Source organism: Orcinus orca, chromosome 7, assembly GCF_937001465.1.
Source record: "Orcinus orca chromosome 7, mOrcOrc1.1, whole genome shotgun sequence".
Lineage (NCBI taxonomy): Eukaryota > Metazoa > Chordata > Mammalia > Artiodactyla > Delphinidae > Orcinus > Orcinus orca.
Genome location: NC_064565.1, coordinates 56,515,798 through 56,535,074, shown reverse-complemented (window position 1 = coordinate 56,535,074; position 19,277 = coordinate 56,515,798). Strand labels below are relative to the sequence as shown.

At 43.2% G+C, this 19,277-nt stretch overlaps 1 protein-coding gene across 4 annotated transcripts in view; it reads right to left on the bottom strand.

Annotated features, from left to right (window-relative positions):
- Positions 1–19,277, bottom strand: part of B3GALT1 (beta-1,3-galactosyltransferase 1) — a 600,428-nt gene that overhangs the window by 23,929 nt on the left and 557,222 nt on the right. For 2 of the 4 annotated variants that reach the window (XM_004267260.4, XM_049712287.1), the window contains one exon: positions 18,674–18,834. The gene's annotated coding sequence lies outside the window, so the exon portion shown is untranslated. The remainder of the gene's footprint in view (positions 1–18,673; positions 18,835–19,277) is intronic. The other 2 variants (XM_033423486.2, XM_049712288.1) reach the window with 1 other exon arrangement.

The following is a 19,277-nucleotide window of genomic DNA, read 5'->3' as shown; positions in this document are numbered from 1 at the left end:
AATGGTATACAAGTACGTATGAGATGTGGAGATGCATTGCTCAGTGTAGATGGATATAGGGGAGACTTAGTGGAGCCACATGGCACGGGCAGTGGGATTTTACTTGCAGGGCATCAGCATGAGTTACTGAAATGCTGTGGTGGCTGCTTCCCTCTGGTGCTTTCAACCTGAGCTTAAATCCAAAGAACTGAAGAAACCTCAAGTGTTTTTGTTTTGTTTTGTTTTAACGGTTGGCTTTTACTGTCTTACAGAAGGTGTGAGAAAACAAGTCCCTGCTATTTTCTGTACAAAATAACTTTTGAAATATCATATATCTTTATATAGCCTAGTACAGGGAATACATTTTAATTCATTTGGGTTTTTTTTCAGCTTCTTTAATATGTACACCAAACCACATTCTATTCAAGTGTTTAAAAACCTAGACCAAATCAAGGTAATAATTTCTGGTGTTTAATTATTTTATTTTATTTATTTTATTTTTGGCTGTGTTGGGTCTTCATTGCTGCGTGCGGGCTCTTCTCTGGTTGCGGCGAGCAGGAGCTACTCTTCGTTGCGGTGCACGGGCTTTCATCGTGGTGGCTCCTCTTATTGTAGAGCACGGGCTCTAGGTGCGCGGGCTCAGTAGTTGTGGCGCACGGGCTCAGTTGCTCTGCAGCATGTGGGATCCTCCCGGACCAGGGCTCGAACCCGTGTCCCCTGCATTGGCAGGCGGACTCTCAACCACTGCGCCACCAGGGAAGCCTGGTTTCTGGTGTTTAATTAAGCAAAAACAAGCCAAACCCCCCCCCCCCAACAAAAGACAGTTATATTTTAAAGGAAACGTTAGGGTAGGGAAAATTACTTAAATACATTAGCCTTTCGTCCTTATTTCCTGTGGTTTCCTGTATTTTTCCTTCTCCCTGAGATATTCTCTTGGCAGCAAATACAGAATCTCAAGATCTGTACTACTGTAGACATTTGGATTTCTTGTGTCTTTGTCGGGGCATTTTACTTTCCTAATTCGGAACGGGGCTTCAGTGGCTACTGGCTAAAAATCAAGCCTGATGTAGCTTCTCACCCACTATTAGGAAAAGGGGGAGGCTGGAACGGGCCTTTGGTCCTCATTAGATGCCTGATACATTTTATTTGTACATTTGCAGAAGCGGCTCAGCGAGTGTGGCAGTGCCACTGTGGCCAGATTTGCTAATTGGAGAATGTGAAAGAGTAGCCATATAATCTCAGGGTCTCCGGGGAATTTGCCAAACTGGAAGTTTAATCCCATCCTTGTGTTTCTTACCCTAAAGGCATAGAAAGACACTATCTCCAATTTTTGGTCTCCATTCAGACACCAATGTGGCTTACAACGATCAAATGTCAGATGCGAATGAACTACAAAAGCCGACCTTGTCTTAAGGGTGAAGACCTTGCGCTGATCCATATTGTGTTCTAACACTGGACAGAGGAGATCGCTCTGGAGTAGCTTTTTTGAAAAGCTTTTTTAAAAAGCTGTTCAAGGAGGTTCTGAGTATCACATAAGCATAGAGTTGACCTTTGAACAATTCAAGGGTGAGGGGTGCTGACCCCCGGGCAAAATCCAAATCCACGTACTGCTAGCTCTGCCTCCAAAACAAAGGAACTGATAAACAGTTCGGATAGAATCAGGACTCAAACCCTCGTTCTTGTGATTTCACATATCACGATCTCTAATTGAACACAAACGCTTCCACACATTTAATGTAGAAAATACGCTGTATTTATTGAAAAATACCCACATGTAAGAGCGGACCTGTGCAGTTCAAACCTGTGTTGCTCAAGGGTCAACTGTATTTATCACGTTGTCATTCTCGGTGAATGAATGACAGAATGTAAGGCAGCAGTGGAGTTTCTTGCATAAAAAGGATTTCAACATTTAGTCGCTTCATTTTACGGGGAGAAAGTCTGTAGAGACGTGAACCATCTGTGACATAAGTAAAAGAACCGGTGTATCTAAAGCTGGAACTCGGGTCTCTGATTCTTTTAAGAGCCTTGTTATCTTCTGGAAAAGAGGCCACATGGTGCCTTTCAAGGATGGACAAGCCAGGGTAAGTCAGTCTGTCTTTGTCTTCCCACCTTGTGCACTAACAAAGGATGCTCACTGAGAAGATCATTGTTCAGACAGGGCTGACTCTCTATAAAGAAAAATCTAGGCTCCATTTGAGTGGTGTCTATTTATTGACTTAAAGCTTAAGTTTTCCACTGTGGGTACCAGTGTTTATATGGAAGACTGTTACACCCACTACGTCTTCATTAAACAAAATGGAGTCTCCTTTTAGTCTGAGTAGGTATAATGATCCTATGACCCACAAGAACACCATTGCCCTGAACTCATTCTCTCTCTCTCTTTTTTTTTTAATAGTTCTTACCTGTGTTAGAGACTGTTTTTGAAATGGCGACCAGCACACCCTATTTTGTCCAGCAAAGTTCTCTTTTTAGTTAATAATCCACTCCACAAGAGTTCAACTCTTCACGGATACAGAAGTTCAACGTTGAGCTTATTTTGTTAAAAATTCTGATTTCATCCTTACAGTCCAAATTTCAATGTTGGAAATAGTCTTAAAAGGTGCTTTAAGACAATCATCTACCTCAGGGATAAATCACATCTTAGATAGGAATGTATCTGAGGAGGTACAGGAAAAGTTTCCAGAATCCCTTGGGAATTTGTACTAGAATCTGATCATGTTCACTTAAAGATGTCATATTTCATGTACAGACTAGCTATTCCTATAATTTCAGTGTATATCTTCCAGTTCTACCCTGAGACTTGGTGGGGGATAGTCAAATCAATTCTCTTTTTTTTTTTTTTGCCGTACGCGGGCCTCTCACTGCTGTGGCCTCTCCCATTGCGGAGCACAGGCTCCGGATGCGCAGGCTCAGCGGCCATGGCTCACGGGTCCAGCTGCTCCGCGGCATGTGGGATCTTCCCGGACCGGGGCACGAACCCGCATCCCCTGCATCGGCAGGCGGAGTCTCAACCACTGCGCCACCAGGGAGGCCCCAAATCAATTCTCTTTTGGAGTACTTATGTGAGGGTAGATCAGTACCTTCTGGCTCTTCTTTCCCCAGATTAAGACATGCCCTTTTCAATTTTGGGGGAAAAGAAGAGTTTACACCACACACAGTTGTTCCATTGTTGCCCAGAATTAGTTTCCAATGAGCAAATCAGGAAGTAGCTCTCTTTGGATAGTGTTTTTTTTCTGACTCATTGGCATTGAAACACTTTCAGGATCTTTCTGAATTTAGTTTAAGGAACTGAATTTCCTTGAGAGCTTTACTGTATGATCTCCAAGAGTCATTGGTGCTTCTATTTTTGTTTTTGTTAAGTTAATTTCCTAGTCTGGGACTTTTGAGCTCATAACCTCTGCAAGGAGACACAGGCTCTGAGCCGCGGGCTAGGAGGAAGCTGTATTTCAAGGACAAGGAAGCCAGGGAGGGGAAGGGGGAACATGTTTATTTTCACTTTTCACAGACAACAGTGGGAATGAATCTAAACTCTGGCAGGAGACCATTAGGTGCCAAACTGCCACTGTCATTTGCATAATGTGTAATCTAAGGTGTTGATTCATCTCTGATAGACAGGCATGTTCAGAGAGGGGAGGTAAAATTACCCATCACCCCTCTGCCTGCCCTTTAGGAAACCAATCACATTCCTTCTCTCCATCAGTTCCACAGAGGCAGGGACCTTTCTGCTCCATTGAACTTGCTTCTTGTCTCTACTTAGCAAACTGACTGATGGTGCTAGCTCTTCCCCTGCCGCTGCTTCTGATGTGCGGCCCCATGCTGCTGAGGGCCGCTGCTCCCTCCACCCAAAGGAAAGGAACAGGAACCGTCATCAACGTAACTGGTTGTTTGGTGTGCATTTTTTTTTATAATAGTGTATTCTGTAAAATTGCATCCCATCCTTAAATGGGACTTACCTTCTGAAAATTGTGGAGAAATGTACATGTTCAGAAAGTGCAGTCCTGTTAAAATTGAACCCTTTGATGTTAACAGAATTGCAGAGTAACTGATTTTAATAGGCTGCTTGTTGAAGGTGGGCATTTGGCATAGAATTTTGGTTTCAGAGACTGGATATATATATTTGCATGCTTGTACAGTGGCAAATGCGTTTGTTTTAACAAATGAGTCCTCTCATTTTAATAAAATTTCTTTCATTAAATATTTATCAAGACTTGTACTTTTAAATATACAGTGGTCAAAAGGGAGGCTTTCACAGCTTTGACTTTCACAACTTTGTCTTGTCTTATTTCCACTGTACAGGAATGATGTTGTTTATGATGGGGACCAAGGGTAGGATATTTCTACATCCCTTCCACCATGAACAACTTCTAAACATTTATACAAACATTTATTATGAACATTTTATAAACATTTTTTCTAATTCTCAAACAATTAAGAGGCATTTCCAATTCCTTTTGGTCGAATCATACAAAATTGCCACGTATGTAGCTTACGAAAGGTCGATCATCAGCAGTTTCATATGGCTCAACCCAACAGCTGTTTAGGAGAGCCAGGATTCAAACTCAAGTCAGGAAGGATCTAAAGCTAGCCTTTCTTCCACCATGCCATGCTGCTGCTTTATTTATTTATATTCCAGGCTGTTTCAAGAATGTAGCCTAATACATACTCCATATAACATGTGGATGATAAATATTTGTTGATTGGCTTTTAAAAAGTGGATTTAGAGGAAGCACCAAAGGTCTATGTTTTGTAACCATTTAGCAAGTGTTAGGTCTCAGTTTTTAACCACCGTAAACGCTGGGTGGTTATCATGGACTACTAGATACTATCTCAAGTCATTAATCCTCTACTCTCTATATATGGTACAGTTTATCACTAGTGAGGGGCTCTTCATGGAGCGGGTGAAATCCTACATCTCTGATCTCTCTTCCTTTTGTGTTTTCTCCTGCCGGCAAGGCTTAGCAATTTCACAGGTTTTATGAAATGACTGAGAAAGTACTTAGATAATCCACCTTCAAAATATCCCTCCTCCTTCTTTCTCACTCTATTAACATCTCCTTTCCACAGTTTCATTTCTTCCATCTCCGACACTTTCTCTTTTCTAGAGATAAGACTCTAATCTTTCACCCACAGGTATTTAGCTCAAATCCTTATACTGACCATTTGAAGAACAGATCTGCACATCTTAGAAGAACCCAGGTGGCTGTCATAGTGAGTATGTCCAAAAGATGAATTCTGAGAGCAAATCAATGACTGCACAATTTATAGTGTAATTACACAGTAATTACTCAATTTGCTTGTGAACACTGAATCCTCGCCATGGGTTTTAAACAGATGTCATAGCAGATGACAGTACCTGTTTCAGGTACTGAAAGCAGAAACAGTACCTGTTTCAGGTACTGAAAGAAGAATTTCTATTAACTGAAGCAGTAGTTAGGCTTATTATCTTCAGGGGTGCTGAATTAAATTGGTAATAGAGGGCACTGTTAGGAAGTATGATTCAGACAGGAGAGGGAGAGAAGTTGTCAAACATGGGAAAGTTCCCATGAGTAAGTGTATCAAATATAGTATCAGCATTTCAAAGGATTGATGAATACTTGGCTTTGGGGTTATGTGACAGTTATCGATAGTAGTGACGGAATTTTGGAGAGAACTTCCCAGTGTATAAAATTATTTCTACCTATTTGATGATCACCAGAATCCAGGATGCAGGTACGAGTGTCCTGAGGCTCAGAGGTCACCCAGGTTCTTACAAGGGGTGTGTAATGGAGCCCAAACCAGAGCCCAGGCTACCTGATTTCCAAGCCATGTCTCTTACCATTGCACCACTGCTCCTTCAAGCGAATAGTTCAGTCAATAAATCAGTTGGACTGTGCATGTGTTTTTAATCAAACTGACTGATCTTTTGACTTGTGAGTTTAAAATCAAAGAGATTAAATCAATTGCTTGTGAAAATACAGATTAAGAAACACTTGTTTATTTTTACATCAAACTCCTGGTTTCAGTAGTATCTATTTTCAAACAGCTACAGTTTGAAATCAATTCTTTATACAACACAGGAGACTGCCAGACATGCACCACTCTTTTCTGCCAATTTTATGCACACACAGGAAAATCACCACTGGTAGCATCATCTTCAAATATGTAGAACAATGTACCCATATCGATATTGATGGTTTCAAATTATGGGCAAGTTTGAAATAAAAGGATGTACAAACTCCTTCATTGAATTTGTGGTAGCATTTTGCTGGTGGCTTGGAAAAACTCGCACACGTCCTTGATTTTCCTCCCTGACCAACGCTTTCCTGTTTTTGAAGCATGAATTGATCCCTATTCCATCTCATTCCAGCTTAATGTCTTTCCTCATCCAAATCTGGACAATGGAATGTTTGCCCAACAGGCTGCCCACTGCTGACCCCTGCTCCCTGGTCTGTGAGAAAGGCCTGACCTTAGTGAGACTGGTAATTCAGGAGGCTGCTCCAGGAGGGAGGGCTCCAGAGAATTCACTGTTGCTGAGTCCTTGAAGGCATTTCCCTGGGGCATGACTTCCAGACACCGGTGGTGATTGGCGAGAGTGATAGGGTTGTCTGACAGTAGGGCTCCCACACAAATGTTAGCCCTGGGCTGGGAAAAGCTGCCTTTTCTCTTTCTGCACAGTTTCTCCTTCATGGAAGATCATCAGTGCTCTCTGGAGATTCCTTTCCCTTTTCCTCTCCTCCCCAAAGACTCTGGGGTGCTTGTAGCCCCTTCTCCTGCCTCCTCCATATTTTCACCTGAATGATGGCTGCCTCACCCCCACTGCGCTCTCTCCCTGCCCATCACCTCTCACCCCACTCTCCCCTCTCCTACTGGGGACTTATACCTCTCTTTGGAACACTTCCCCTCCTAGGGCTCCTCTTTCCAACATTTCCTGTCCTATCCTCCCACCTTCCTCCTGAAACCAAGCAGGACCCTGTGGGCCTCCCATTTCTTACTTGTAGGGAATAGACTCCAGCCTCCATGACCTTCCCTGAGTCCCGAAGGGTGGATTGGAAGAGTTGCTAATGAGGGAAGGGAGGGGATGCAGAGACAAGGGAGGAGCAGTCAAGAAACAATAGTGCAGCCTTGGGGCAGGGTTCTGGTTCCTCCTCAAGGGATACACATAACAATACCTTTGAGCTCTTCACAGAACTAAAACCCCCAACAAATGGAAGATGTTAGCATTCTTCATTCCAGCGAAGATCACAGTTTGTTAACCTCGAGAAGCTCATCAGGAGACCACCTAAGGCTGGATTAAAGGAACCAGAGAAGCTGTTCAAGAGACCACCTGAGGCCAGATTACAGGAACCACAGAAACGCATCAGAAGACCACCTGAGGCCAGATGAAAGGACTGCAGGCCCTGCACACACCCCGATCCTTATCAGCAACCCTGCCCTTGAATCATTGCTAGAAAGCTCCTCCTCAAATCCCCCAGGCTGGGACACACAGTTCTTCAGGGCACGAGCCCACTGTGTCCCCCTTTGCCTGGCAAAGCAATAAAGGTATTCTTCTCTATTGTACGTCACCGAAAACCCTGTCTCCGAGATTCAATTCAGCACCAGTGCACAGAGGCCAAGTTTTCAGCATCACTCCTACACGTCTGAGGACTGTTTTCCCAGACTCTCATCATGGCCCATTAACATGCCAAGGCCTGAGTCTCAGCTGAGAGCAGAGGTGGAGATGGGCCAGTGAAGAAGGAAACAAAGGGGGAGGAAAGGCACCCAATGAGACTTGCGGAGAGTGGGGAAAGGGGAGATCAGAGGCCCTGGGAGTCTGGAAATGAAACCAAGTGGGGACCTGGCTTTTCTCTCCTGCTCCAACTTTATATATAACACTTTCTACATATGTTATATTAGAAATCTAATATTAATATAGTACAATATACATAGATTAATATATTAGAAATAGTGAATATAATATTAGAAATAATTTCTGCAACATCTCTGACTTTGTGAGTAAAACATAACAGACACTCGGTAAAGGATGGTTATTACCTTATTGCTTTTTAAGACCCAAAGTGACTCCAATAATTGAACTGGGTTCAAATCAGGGAGCAAAATCCAGTTTTGATAGAAGCAGCACTGTATTCTTGGTAAAATGTTCTCTATGTTATAATACACAGATTGTGGCAGTCACTTGTGAGGGATGTCACAGGAAATTTATAATAATAGTCACCAAGTGCTGGAATTTGAGTCTGATGATTTTGGAGACAGGTGAGTATAAATGTAAAGACTTGGATTTCAGTCCTAGTCATATATTAGCCTTGGAAACATTGTGTAAACTCCATCAGCCTCTGTTTTCTAATCTGCAAGATGAAGATTCTATAGAACCAACTGTGCAGGGTTGTTCCTAACTCAAATAGGATCGTATATGCAAAGCTCATGGCACAATGCTTAGCATGTAGTAAGCACGCAATAAAGGCTGTCCATAATTGGGGTTCAATTTATAAAATTAGAGCAGATTCAAGTTTATTCTCGTAAAGACACTGATTTTACTCACTTGCCTTTGGATTTACTTTCCTGCAAGACAAAGAAGGGGTGTGGTTTGGCTCTCCTGTTGGGGGTGCATGACCCATGAGAAATTCATCTCCTGTGTGGACTGTAACAGAAAAGATATCAGGAACCACTATGGTAACTTTCACATCAACTATGTGACCACTGCCTTTCATATTTCTGGCCATTTCAAATGAAATCGACCATTTTTCTAAAGGGTGGTGTTCATTAATTTATAAGGCAGTTCATCATACACTGGACTTACTTCACTAGGGTCCAAGGGATATCCTGTGCTATTAGGAAGTTATGAGAAGCCACTTATGTGATCTCAGGTAGATTTTATTGGCAAAGGAGGATTTGTTGACCATTTCACATCATAGGGCATTTTACAAATCCTGGAACTACATGGTTTATGCTAATTTATTTGACCAACATCTATAGAGCACCCCCTACTTTCTGGCTCTGGGCTGGGTGCCAGGGAGTCAAAGGTGCATCGGACATGTCACAGGCTGTGAGTAAGTATGGGGCCCTGCACATAGCTGAATAAGTGTTGAGATGACCAGGAAATCAGTCCTTCATCATAAATGCAGTAGAGAGCTAAGAGCAAAGCTACTCGAGGAGGGCAGGGGAGAGAGCAACCACTCTGGGCTGTGACACCTTTGCTTCCTGGAGATGTCTTTTCTGTGCTCAAGGATCCGTTTGTGCTGTCTCTCCAGGGCTAAGTGAAATCCACTGAGAATCCCTGCCACATACAGGGCAACCCCGTGATATGGCCAGCCCTGACCCAACTTCTGCCCTTGGGGACTTCTTTTTTTTTAACCTAGGAATTGTATAATGTCCCGGTTTCCATTCCAGTCTGCTCAGTGCCTGAGGCTCAGCTTGAGACGGACTTTGGTTACAGTGCATCCAAGGCCATAAACAAACACAGCATCAGAAAAGCCAACTCCTGGGCAGCAGCCCTGCAGTGAAGGGGAAGGGCCAGGTCTGTAGCCAGAGAGAGGGCAGGGTGAGCGCTATTTACAGAACATATGCCTGCCTCCCGGCTCCTCAGCCGCCATCTGCGCGTGGCAGGCGTTGCTTGCTTCTTGTCGCGCACTCAGTCTCCCCTGGGTGCCAGTCTAGGCCAATCCAGCCCCCTAGTCCGGGGGGACTGAGGGCACCTGTGGCCAGGAACACAGCGGCTGAGGAGCTCATCAGATTCCCAGCTGACCAGGCGCTCAGCCTTTAGGAGCAGAAGCAGTACAGCCTGTTTTGTTCTTTGTGACTAAATGGACCATCTTGCATCCTGCTTCCTGAAAGCATCATCTGTGTTGTTCCGTGTACCTCACTCTCGGGAGCCTCGTTTCCTCAGCTGTCCTCAATTGTCAGGTGAATGAACAAACACCTACTTGCAGGGCTGTCTTGAGCAATAAATGAGATGACCTGTGAGGCACCGGACACAGGAAAGAGGCACAAATTGTGTTGGTGTCCGAATTTGACTTCTGTATATTTTGTCAGTTCAGTGCCCTCGAGGCCTGGGGTTGTGCCTCTGAATGTCTACCATGGTCGTTTTGGTGTGGAGGACACTTGGTAGACGACAGTGTAAAACCATGTGCTTTACTGACCAATATTTCTGTGTGCTACCGGCACCCCTGACTCTCACCCCGTCCCTGAACTTCATCCCTTCTCTGAGCCTCACTTTGTACCAGACCAGCACCTCCTTCCTTACCCTCACCTCATTCCTGACAGGGCATCTCCTAATCAGTTTCCTTGAGGTTCTTTGAGGGTTTGGGACTCAGAGACCTCCACAGGGGCAGAGAGAAGCAACAGGCCCCTGAGCTAGAATGTAGATACCCCGGTACATCCTGGCTCTCCTCTTCCTCAGCTCTGGCTCAGCTGCCTGGGGAGCTGTTCTGGAAGAGAACCATCAATGACCGTAGGACACTGGCTCCTGCCCTTCCTGCCAGTTCCTTTTCCCAGGGCTCTGGGGGCCTGAGGGAAAACCTCACTGGTTTTCAGGCATGAGAGGAGCGTGTTGTGAGCCCTGGAGGGCAGACTGGTAGAGTGGGCAGAGCACAAGCCTGGGAGTCAAGGGACGACCCATTCCCAGCTGTGTGACTGAGGCCATGCCGCTCAGGGGATGTGACTGAGAAATGTAGGAACCAAATGCAGGTGGGCCTGCAACTCTGCCCAGCTGAAGAACGTTCAGAAAAGCCCATCTTGAGGGAAACTGCAGGGCCCCAACCTCTGTCTAAATAAAAAGAAGTGCCTAGGGGCTTGCTTCCCTGGTGGCGCAGTGGTTAAGAATCCGCCTGCCAATGCAGGGGACACGGGTTCGAGTCCTGGTCCGGAAGATCCCACGTGCCGCGGAACAACTAAGCCCGTGCGCCACAACTACTGAGCCTGCACCCTAGAGCCTGTGAGCCACAACTACCGAAGCCCATGTGCCATAACTCCTGAAGCCCGCGTGCCTAGAGCCCGTGTTTCGCAGCAAGAGAAGCCACTGCAGTGAGTAGCCCCTACTCACCACAACTGGAGAATGGCCGTGCCCAGCAACCAAGACCCAACACAGCCAAAAATAAATAAATAAATAAATAAATAAATGGGGGGGGGAGAGAGAGAGAAGTGCCTAAATTAAGCCTTAGCTTGCAGGACTGAAACAGAAGGAATCACAAGCAAAAGGTAGGAAATGAGCTCTGAATTAGTCACGGCACAAGATCTTTATCAGTATTTCATTTAGAAAGAAAAATAAAACAACGTGCTCCCTCACAGTGGATACTGAATTACAAGCAGGGTAATACATCGAACACCTCAGCACCGTCTAAAGAGATTAGAGAGTGGATCCAAGTGCTATTGCACAGACCCTCTGCCCAAGCCTGGGACTAAGACGGAGGGGCAAATGCACAGTCACCATTTCTCCAGTTGCTACAGGGGCTGGGGTCAAGGGGGCTCTGCTTCCTGAACAACCGCCCTGGGTAGGGCAGAGAAAAGGGGTGATTGCCGTTCAGAAGTGGAAATGAAAAGCGTGTCCTAAGGGAACAAGTATTTACATTGTACTCTGAATATGATAATATGGAATTAGCAACACGCTTGTCTTCTACTGGTAGCCTCTCTCTGGAAAACTACTTTGGTCCATAGTAGGGAAAAAATAAAACACAAACCTTAAAATTAATACTTATTTAAAGCAAGGAGGTAAAGGATTTGGGAAAATATTTCAAGGGTCCCCAGGAATGAACGGGCACAAGGCCTGGAGGAGAGTGAACACCAGGGGAAATTCCAGGTGTGGGTAACAAGAAGGGTTCTGCCGTCCTCTGACTTTCTCTTAATACCCTCCTTGTTCCTCCCCTCCCCTTTCCTTCCCATCTGTCTTCTTCTGTCTCCCCAGCTACTTCCTAGCTTCCAAGAGCCTCCTCAGTCCTGCCTCAGTTGAACAAAGACAATGTTCCATTAGAACCTGAGTAGTTTATCCAAGCAGGAATCCACCTCAAGCTATCGAGGCTGATAATGACACAGCTTTAGGTAACATCTGTATTTTAACACGGAGTCGTTTAGGGCCTTATCAGGAAAGAGTGAAGGAGGGGCTTATTCCACAAGTTCGCAAGCCATTCACGTGGCAGGTATCTTCACATGGAGAAAAAAGGATGGGCAAGTTCCAGAATTCTCTGAAGCACTGAAGTGGGACAGCCATCTCCTCCTTCTATAGATCAGGCCCTCATCTGAGATGAGGGCAGGTGTTTCTGCTGCATTTGCCTTCCTTACACTGTTGTCTGCTTGTGATGCTTCCTGTCACTTCATGGGAAAAAGACCATGTCTGCCTTAAAAATAAGAGCACATGCTTATTGAGCACTTACTATGTTCAGTCAGTTTGCTAAGCCCTTTATGTTTTTTAACTGATTCAGTTTTTACAACCATCAGAGGTGGGTAATTCTGTGCCCATTTTAAAGATAAGTCATGGAGTCCTTGAATAACTTGCCTAAGGCCACAGGGTAAGTAAAAAGCAAAGTTAGGATTTAAACCCAGCTGTCTGGCCCCTGGGCTCAGACTGTAAGCCATGATGTAGACTGTGTTCCTAGCAACTACTACGGAGCCTGAGAAACGATCACCACGTCTGCTTTTCTTGTCTATCTCTGTGATGATTAATTTTATGGGTCAACGTGGCTGGACCATGGTGCCCAGATATTTGGTGAAACATAATTCTGGATGTTCCTGTGAGGGTGTTTTGGATGTGACTTACATTTAAATCAGTGGACTTTGAGTAAAGCAGATTGTTGCCCATAGTGTGCACGTGTGTGTGTGTGTGTGTGTGTGTGTGTGTGTGTGTGTGTGTGTGTGTGTGTGTGTGTGTATGGAGGCGTGGGGCTCATTCAATTAGATGAAGTCCTGAATAGGACAAAAGGCTGATCTTCCTCGAGCCAGAGGGAATTCTCCAGCAGACTTGCTTTTGGACTTGATCTACAATGTTGACTGATCCTTGTTTTTCAGCAGACTGTCTTCAGACTCAAACTGCAACTCTTTCCTGAGTTTCCATCCTGCTGGCTTCCCCTATCAGATTTTGGACTTACAAAGCTTCCACAATCACTTAAGCCAATTCCTTATACCACTCTTCTAATACACACACATCCTATTGTTCTGTTTGTCTTGTGAACCCTGCTTAATACAGCCTCCTTTGCTAACAAGTTCCTCCAGGCTGGGTCCTAGGCCCTCTTTTCTTCTCAGTTTAAGTTTTGCCCATTTTCTAAGCAAGTTTCTCCTGCTCTTGGCCTCAGTTGTTATCTATATGCCAATAATTCTTAAATTCACACTCTAGCTCAGACGTCTCTAAGGAGCTCCAGACCCATACATCCAACTGTGTACTTGGTGTGTATTCTTGGATATCTGAGGGGCACCTGAATGCAGCATGAACAAAGGTAAGTTCATGATCTTTCAACGCTGATCCTCTTTTAGGGTTCTCTATCTCTGTGAAATGTGCCCGTATCTATCTGAAAGACCAGGAGCCATTCTTAACAGTTCTCTCCCCCTCAGTTCTATACTTAATCCATCACCATGTCCTGTCAATGTCGCTTCAGAAATTTTTCATACCTTATAACCTCTCTCCATCTCCACTGCCACTGCCATGTCCAACCTATGGGCATTCCTTATCTTGACTCCAATGGTAACTTATCAAGTGGTCTACCTCTGCATTCCAGCCACAATGATCTTTCTAAAAAATAAAGATGATCTTATCATTCTTTGCCACTACCCGTTTGAAACCATTCAATGACCTTCTCTTGTGCTAGGAAGAAGGCCAAGTTCTTAGCGTGGCTACACGGTGGTTCCCAAGGCTCTGCACGGTCTCATCCTGCAGCACTTTCCTCCTTGCTCTCTGTACTCCGTTACTCTTACTTTTTTCAGTTCCTCAAAAATGCTTCATCACTGGTCCTTTGCACATACTGTTTTTATTTTTTAAAATGTGGAACATTATTCCCAACCTCTCAACTCTCGTATCAGGAATCACTTCGAAGGGGAAATTGTATTCCACACACCCTCTCTGTCTGGTCAGAATTTTTGGTTACACAATCTTATAGTATTAATCTAAATTAATAGGAATAATAGCAGCTAGGATTTATTGAATGCTTATCAAATTCAAGTGTGAAGCACAGTGCTAAAAATTTTACAGTCATTATATTTAAATAATTGTCTAATTAAAACTACAACACAATCTGAGAAGTAGATAATATTATTATTCTCTCTTATAGACGAGGAACCTGAAAACCTGGGTGGGAAGCTGAGTCCAACTTCAGTAGTGTGATGACTTGCTGGCTATGTGGACCGCGTATTTGGAGTGAGCTGGGGGCAAGCCTGTGATTGATCAGAACTGTTAGAGGACTGCCTGGCATATAGAATGTGTTGAATAACCTACTTGTTGATTGAAAGAATGATGAATGTTTGAATGAGTAATGAACTAGGACACATTTTAATATAGGAACTACCTGGGTATCCCTTTCATTCTCTACCCTACATTGGTCGCCTATGAGATTATTTTCAAAATTCTAGACAGCTTCTTGTAAATGAGAAAATGGCATTCCTGATACTAGAGATGTTTTAGAGACCCCTCCACTCTTCATTTTGATGACCATCTGCTCCATTTCCAAATAAGGCATCTATTTAGTTTAACTTTGCTCACAGCGAAGGGTGATTTTTTTCGTTGTTGTTGTTCCAGTCCTTTTGAGGCTTCTGAAATAGAGGGAGTCACACACACACAGACACACACTTACAAACATGCACACACGGTGGTAGGTATGTCCACACTAGCTGATGTAACAAATAAGCCCTAAATTTCCAAGCTTAACATTATAGGTGGTTATTTCTTGTTCAACCTAATAAGGCTGTTCCTGTTTGGTCAGAAAGCTTTCCACCTGGTGACCCAGGAGCCCCAGCTCCCTCCATCTCTGAGGGCATCAGGCTTCTCTCATGCAGATGTCAACAGGGGACAGCAAGCATGGAGCAACCTACCTCCTAAAAATCCTGGCCCCAAAAGGAAACATGTCACTTCCACTTGTATTCCATTACTAGAAATTCATCATCTGATCACACCCAACTCTTAAGGTAGGCAAGGACATGCTGTCTAGTTATATGCCCAGGAAGAAATCTGAGTAAGTCACCAGCCATGTCTGCCCTACTTCCCATCCCTATAATACAAAGCAGCGAGATGCTATAAGATTAGTGCCCTGTGGTATGGAAGATGGAGCTTAATTTTAATGGTGGACATCTGGAAAGGCCTGCAAAGGAGGGGATTTTGAGTAGATCTTGAAGGATAGGTAAGTTTTTAATAGAAAGAGATCCTAGGCATAACTAACACTGGTACCAAAAATGATGAGGTCTGAGGCCAGGAGGGAGTAAGGCTGTGAGAAAAAATCTGAGAGCCAAGTAGAAATTATTTCAATAATCTTTTTTTTCTTGGTTTTCCTGAACTCCTCCATAACTAATTAAATAACAAACAGAATTACCCCCTCCATCATGAGTATCTTAGTCCGTAATGTGAAGATATGAAATAATTAGAGGGTGTGCTGTGTAAGAATTTTAATGTCACAGAAAACTTCTATTTTTAAGACGGTGCTAATTATACAGGATGAGGCCGAACAAAGGGAAGATATGCAATTAGTGGAGCACAGCTTATTACAACCAGCTCTGTTTAAAAGCTCTTCTGAACCTAGATATGTAATAAATGTAATAAATCAGGAGTCATCTAGTATTTGCCTTTTAGAGGACAACTCTGGAGATTACAGAAATGCAGGACATGGCCATTTTACATTTAATTATGGTGATGGTAAAGGTAGACTTTTACACTCTAGACTTTTTCCTCTCTAGCGGTCGAGAGGAAGGAGAAGGGTCTTGAGAGGGAGAAGATCTCTGTTCCTTCTCTGGTCTGCCAGTCATTGGCTGGGTGATCATAACCTTTCTGGGCTACTGCCTCCATGGTATGGGGGTAATAATACAAATGAAAGCACTTAGCACTGAGCCTGAACTATATTAAGGACCCCGTTTTTATTCTAGATCCACTTCCCTTCCCTTCTTCAACTTTTTCTTAGGCAGGATTTCATTCACCTCAATAAAAATCCTTAAGACTTTAAACACTGTACAAGAATGACTGTAATATCAGATGGATGTACTTCCTCTAAGTCCACCAAACTTCAGTAAAGGCAGTTATAATATCAGATAGATATAGATAGATATATCTATCTACAGATATAGATAGATATAGATAGATAGATAGATAGATAGATATATCTGAGCAGTGTCAGGGATAAAGAAATACCTAAGTTGTCAAATCCCAGGAGGGTTGACTCAGCTCTTTTTTGCTTCCAAAGAAGATAAACTGCATCTCATGCAATTTGTTTTTCGCTAAGGGGTTCTCATTTTGGTTTCAAAAAAGATCTTCAGTGCAAAAGACAATCTTTCTTACATATACATTAAATGGGCTGTGACGAGTCCTGTGAAAATGTGGGTTTTTCCCTAGATTCTGTTGCTGGAATATTAGAAGTTGATATGAAAAGCTGAGAGCTTAAAAATTGCACAATATTACATATTATTCAAATGCAAAATGCTGTGGGCTTCTCATCCCAAGTCTCAGCTCCGCTATGAATGGCCTATATAAACAAGTGCACCTCAGTGCTGACTGAAAGGATAGAGGCCCTCACTTTCTGAGACAGCATTAGGATTGCATTATCGTATCAATAACCCACATGCCAAGTTCTTGATAAAAATGGTCATAATCCAGAGGCGAGAGATAAAACATGAGAGTTTGATTTGTATAAACAAATCAAAGGCATTTAGAGTCAAGCTACTTAATCTATCTTAAAGCATTGCCAGGAATATAAATATGAGAATAGCCTCAGAGCCAGAACAGGCATGAGTTGAGCGAGTAGAAGGAACTCTAAAGATTATTCACTACTTTTTCCTGATTTACTATAATCCAGCCATATTGTAGGTTGGTTGAAGGCACTCTGTTCTTGGAACTCACACAAGTTCCAGGTTAACGGAGCAACCACGTCTCGGACCACAACACTTGTCAGATTGCCACAAGGAAGAGCAACAACACTTAGATGCTCCAGTGTGGATGTGACACATATCATTTCTAGACACAACTGATGAGCCAGGTCAGATCCTATACCCCATGGAACCCCACGGAGACCAAGGCAATGCAATCCTATCACATACCAGGAAAGGGAAGGGAATGGAACCCTTGACTCTCACACCTCCCATAATCACCCTTTAGGAAGCAAGTTCTAGCTCTCCACTGCCTTAGCATCCCTTTTGTTTTCCATAGTGCTTATCCCAATTCTTAATTATATTATTTACTTATTTTCTGTTTTGGTTTTAGTTGTTTTCCTCCATTGAACTATAAGATCCCTAAGAGGAAGGACCATGTCAGCAGGCTAATTCCATGAAACAGCTCTCAAAAATGGTTAATCAACCTAATATAGTTAAATAATGAATCTATTTGTCTTGAATTTGGAGAATCCTTATGGTGATAATGTCATGTCTCTGAAGAGGCCCTTTTTGGCTGGGTGCTGACGCCTCTCCCTCGCTCCTTATCAGGGGATCCTCTCTCCACACAATGGGGAGGGGGGGCAAGGCAAAGATGAACTGGGTATTCCTTCCAATGCTGTTAGCAATTGGGAAACTCTCAACTAAAGCCTCACAGGAATCTCCAAAGGTGGCGAAAACCAACATATCCAATGCACAGTGCTGTAAACTTTGTAAATGTTGAAAAGAAGAGAGGAATCTGGTGAATGGGCATTTCGTTGAATTTACTTTTGACAAATTACCTTGCAGGGAATTAGCTCAGAGCTACCTCCTTGCCCTCCACTCACAGTTGTGCTTCATTGTCAGACTGAACCTGGTATTTATTTATTTATTATGACTCTACTACCCAATGAACCTGGTATTTAGAAGGCACTTAACTGTCCACTTCGTGGGCCAGGAAACTGTAGTTTAGAGGGATTAAGTTATTGGCCCGAATCACAGAGGTGACAGTGGGAAAGATAAAAGTATGGTTCAAGTTACCTCTTGTCAGTGTGGTGCTTCATTTCCCGAGCCACACTCCAGGAAGGCTGCGATCATTTTTATAAACTTAGTGTATCATTTAGAGCCAAAAGTTGGTGTATAGAGGAATATTCTGAGTGTTTGTCTTTGCCTTTTATCATTTGAAATAAAAACGTTTTAATGATTGTTATTTTAGACACTTTTTATAACTATACCATCATTTCCTATATGACATACTACTATTTTCAAGCAAAATGAGAAATAATTGAAGTACAATTGCCTGTGGGACAAGGTTATTTCAGCAAAGAAAATTCAAGAATCCATTAGCTATGACCTTGGAGAAATGGGTTTTTAAACAGGCATTGTCTCAGGCCACCTAAGGCATACTTTAGTTCCTTACTATTTCATTTTAAAAGAGGCTATCATTAAAATCAGTCAAAGGTTTCATGGACACTTGTGAATATGAATTTTTTAAAAAAGACACCTCTTTTAGCTATCAGTTTTTTCCTCCTGTATCATTCAGGAACAATGCATTTATGGTAAGGTTATTTTATGAATCATAGTAGCTAAATATTAATAAAAGAAAAATAAATTTTTTTCTCTACTCATGAGTTCTTAGATGTTGATGTCTGATTTTACAGAATTGCTATTATTTTTCCACAGTGATGGTGTGGTGGCCTACCTAACTGAGCAGTGCGTCCTTCTCCCACCTGTTGGACCAACCTTGCTTGTTCTTCTTCTTACTCCAGGTGCAGGGCACAGAGCATAGTCTCAGCCTGTCTGGTGAGGAGATCTGCAGTGTCTCATGCCAGGAGAAGCTGCTGCTTAGCAAACTGCAGGCTCCTAGGTGGATAAGAATAAGAAAGAACACTTTAGAAACAATGGAAATTAATCAGACTCTGAGAAATGTAGGCATAAATGCTGTCATTTAGAAAGAAAACTTTGTATTTAGGCTATAAGCACAATATACAGAATGGCAAGTAAGTAAGCATTGAACAGACATTGATCAAATAAAAAAGTAATAAATGAATGAACAAATAAACATCAGAGCTGGTCCTAGGATTGCAAACCTATATTCCTACAAGACTAGGCAAGTAGGGTAAGAGAGGAAGCAGACTGGGTGTGAGACAGCAGGGAGTGGTAGAGCCATGCTCAACTGGTGAGCACATGTCCCATCTGAAGCGGGCAGCCACAGCTCACGTCTGCCCCACAGACGTGAGCTTCCAATGATGCCATAAGGAAAAACAGGCTCAAAAATGCCATGACTTCAGGTTCTCAAGGGAAGA